At 40.7% G+C, this 4,500-nt stretch overlaps 1 pseudogene; it reads left to right on the top strand.

Moving 5' to 3' along the window:
* The first annotated feature begins 3,386 nt into the window (after window positions 1-3,386).
* On the top strand, window positions 3,387-3,505 carry LOC134932945 (5S ribosomal RNA; annotated as a pseudogene).
* The last annotated feature ends 995 nt before the right edge of the window (window positions 3,506-4,500 follow it).

The following is a 4,500-nucleotide window of genomic DNA, read 5'->3' as shown; positions in this document are numbered from 1 at the left end:
CAGGTGCTAGATATACGTTAGGAACAGACTTCCCTACCCATACTCAGAATCTCCCATAACACTCCCACAAGACAGGGCAGTTCCATATGCTTGCATTGTTGCCACCCCAAAATGCCCAATTTCATGGAAAGACAGATCTGTGTGAAATCCGTACAAACATATATAGTGGCAGATGCTCAATTAGCTTAGTAATATCATTCAGGTGCTTGAAAGGGAGGGCTATTTCTAAGCAAGAAAAAAGGCATTTTGTTTCCCCCAGCACCCTCAATGATAACAGTAACCAGATTCAAATCCCACACAATATTAGAATTCAAAGATCTCAGTTATATATATTTGCGCATATATTTGAATAAGCCCCAAATCCACGTCAAGGCCACTCTGTATATTTGGGGTCCCTAGCGCTATATCTAGGTGCGGGGTGTGGCACCCAAAAAAATCAGCATAAGCCAGAAAGGCAAGGGCAACATACCAGTGAAAAAACTATAGTGTTAAAAAAATTGTGTTAGGAAGCTGAAGCTATAAAGAAAGTGATACAAAAATGAGATGTAATGAAAATGGAGAAATACAGTAGTGTTAAAGAAATTAGTAAGTGATACGTGTTAACAGAATGTAAAGGTATGCTACACTAAAGCCATCCAGCTCAGCCAGTCCAGGGGGACCACACCCCACACCTCCATTACCCCAATCTGGGTCTATGATTAACCAGCAAGGAGCCACATTATAATGGCTCCTTACTTAAATACTGTATATCTAAGCTAAGAGCTACCTACCTTGGAGCAACCCCATAATGCTCCATATGGCATATCAGGGCCTGGACCTCCTCCTAATGCAGGAACCTCTCTGCCTCTCACAACAGGCATATATGGTGGCAGATGCTCAATTAGCTTATTGATATCATTCAGGTGCTCGAACTCCGTACAACTCAGAACAGGACAAACATACACTACAGTACATAAACTCACATATCACATGCGCTGTATGCAAAACCTCACCATTTGTGTCTGTGCACAGAGTTATGTTTGACAAGTATATAACCCCTTTATTTCCTTGTGATGGAATAATGACAAAAAAAGAAAACGACATTTAGTAGAATGATTATGAAATAATATTGTGGAAATATAAAATGCTTTCAGTACTGATTGTTAATCTGGTGGACCCGCACCGCACAACTAGCACCCCAAAACGAGGTCCGAACAGGCATGACCATATTTGAAGAAAGCACTGTGGCGCATGCACAGTACTTAGGAAGCACTCAGGGATTGCACATGCACAGTAGCTATGAAGCACAGTCACTGTGTATGCACAGTAGTTAGAAAGGACTCTGGCATTGCGCATGCACAGTAGTTATGAAGCTCTCAGGCATTGCGCATGAGCAGTAGTTAGGAAGCACTCAGGCTTTGCACATGCACAATAGTTAGAAAGCTCTCAGGCATTGTTCATGCACTCGGGCATTGGGCAAGCACAGTAGTTGGCAGTGCTTAAAGTGGTCCTAGAGAGGTGGGGGCTCACCACCCTCCCCCCCGGCGCCCATTTAATAAAAGTATTGCGCACCCCTACGGCACACGCCCCCCCAAAAAAACAGGGGTGTGCCGTAACATTTTTTATTCCTTACAACAACACTCTATAGCCGCTGACATCGTGGGTTGCAGTTCCCTGCTTCTCCCTCAGCACCCCACTATAATCACTAAATTCCCCTGTTCCACCTTTACAATATATCAATTCACTCTATAATAGTATTCAAATTTTTTTTTTATAATATTATTTTTTATAATTTTCTATAATTCTGTATATATCTATATTATATTTTATTTTCTTATCACCTAAGTCACTTTTACACTTTCTTTTTATAACCATCACACTAGGCTAACAATAATTTTTACCATTGCACAATATCCCAATTTCTCTTTTCCCCAACTGTCCTATACAATTCCCTAATGACAGCGTCATTCCCCGTTTATGTTACCTAAGCTGTACTATACATATATTTCCCAGTATGCCCTGCCAATAACTATTACACAGGGTCTCATCTTTTTGCCCCTCCAGCCCTTTTTTTGCTGCATTGACGCACTGCCTACATGCCCCTATTGGTTATTATAAACAGCTATTTATATCTATATGCTGTACTGCATAGATCTGGCATTCCCTCTTTCAACATGGCGCCACTTTATCTCTTTAACTGAAGCACCGTTCCCAGTGTATGCTGAGAGTACACATCCCCGTCATCACGCTCCTTAACCCGCCCACTCTACGGGCGCAATTAAGACCTGGCATTCCCCTCTCCATCATGGCGCCACATTATCTCCCTAGCAGTGACGCCGCCTCCAGCCTATGAGAGGGCATATACCTCCGGAGCGTCATCACGCTCCGTAACCCGCCCACCGTACAGGCGCATCCCCTTCACTTAGTCATACCACGTATTCTTTGGATACTGTTGCTGTCAGTCTCACTATTCCCGCCCACGTAATCAATGGATTTTGAAACTGATTGGCTGCTATACATACCGACAGGGCTTTTTAAACCCTGTATGTACAAGATGCTGTGAGATCCCGGAAGTGAACAAGCCCGCGGGCGAAACGCGTTTTCTATGGACTCCACAGCGGGACCTGCGTATGGAGGCTTCTCTGATTATCATCTACCTGCTGCATCTGATTTTTTGAGTATTTTGGCTTTTTTGCCAACATTAATAATCATTGTATTTTGACTTGATGTGTATATAGGTTCCTATTTTTGACACAAGCTATTATTGTGCTAAATCTCTAATATAGGCACCCACTGTTGATGCATGATTAATATATCTCTTAGGAGGTATTTATATACACACATAAATAATGACTCTTTGTGTTCAACCCAGTTCATTTGTCTGGGTGATTAGAGGGTGATCTTTAACTCTTGATACTACAGGATCCTAATGGCTTTAAGCAATACACTTTATTATAAGTGCTTATTTAGCTATTTGTGATCACCTACTTTCTGAATTTTATTCATATCAGCCTTACACAGTATTTCTTATCAGATGCACCGATCTCTATTTTCAACTACGCATGGGTTATCTATTTTTGTCACATATTTAAATTGACTGCATACAAAGATTGTATAGTCAGCTTGTCTCTGGTTTTTGTAACTCATTTTGATTTTTTCTCCGTCATTGGATATTTGTTCCCTAAATATTTAATGGTTATTTAACTTTATCTTTATACTTTTTCCTTTATTTTCCTAACTGACTATTGTCTAGTGGACTCTCATCCCCGATCCAGGGTACACGGCGCCACGGTGTGACAGTCATTCTACTCTGCCTAACGTGGAAAGCAGATCCACGTACTACTTGTTCTATATTTCTATCATTCTATACTTTCATATATAGGTGCACTCTCATTGGTAGATATCCCTCCTACTATCATACCACGCTGCTTGTGCCCGATCTCGTCCGATCTTGGAAGCTAAACAGCGCTGGGCTGGGTCAGTACCACGAGAGGAGACTCCCTGGGAATACCCGGTGTTGTAGGATAGGAACTATTCCCCTTCCTCTGAAGGGTGGACACCAACAGCAGTATCACCACTATTTATACTTTTTTCAGCCTTTTTCTTCTCTATATCCTCCTTCATGAGGATCTAATTCTCATGAGCACAGCCAGACATCCAATCTGAATTTATGCCATATGATTTCACGGGTAACTAACAAAGTGTATAGTATTGACCCAATGTAATCAGTCTTTCTATGACAAAATATGTACACCGACCTCCTCCGTGGGTCCCATCAATACAGATTATCTGTACTGGTCAGGAGAAACGGGTGTCAGACTATATAGTGTCTGCAACCTTTCTAAATCTTTCTTTCATGATTTACAGACCAGAACATTTTAACATAATTTAAAAAAAAAATCTTTTTGCACTTTTTGTGCATTTTTCCATAGGATCGTAGAAGGATATTTGTTCTTAACTAATTAACTAATAAACTCATGTTTTAACATAATCTTTTCCAATTTAAGAATTTTCTTCTTTTTCTTTTTCTAAGAGTGCGCCCACACAAGAGCTTTCTTTTTCTCCCACTGCTAGTACTTGTACTCCCTGGCTCTGGGCGCACCACCAAATAAGGACTATTACTGAAAGATGGTATCTCTCTTTTCCTTGTTTCAATTGTCCGCCTTTGGTTTCAATAATATCAATAACTGATTATATCCCAGTGCCCAGTCGCTCCCTCTTTTTGTACATTACAATTGTCTATGCTGTAGGTTAAATACAGCCTCTGACTGGAGCACGGTTTTCTGATAAATTTGTTTTCCCTATTACTTTTTCTTTATATCTTTCCTTCCGATCCCATTTTTTAGCAGTCTTTGATCAATCAGTCTGTTAATACCCATTAACATATGATATTCCTGGTAGACATACAATCCGTTAACAGGCTCTCCTAAACCGAGCATGACCACTTTCTCACTTAAGACCGAGCTATCTAAACGGCCCAATACTAATATCACAGATCCTTTTTCTGACACGTACGAACAT

Source organism: Pseudophryne corroboree, chromosome 1, assembly GCF_028390025.1.
Source record: "Pseudophryne corroboree isolate aPseCor3 chromosome 1, aPseCor3.hap2, whole genome shotgun sequence".
Taxonomy (NCBI): Eukaryota; Metazoa; Chordata; class Amphibia; order Anura; family Myobatrachidae; genus Pseudophryne; species Pseudophryne corroboree.
Note: the sequence above shows the minus strand (reverse complement) of the source record. Positions and strands in the feature narration are given on the sequence as shown.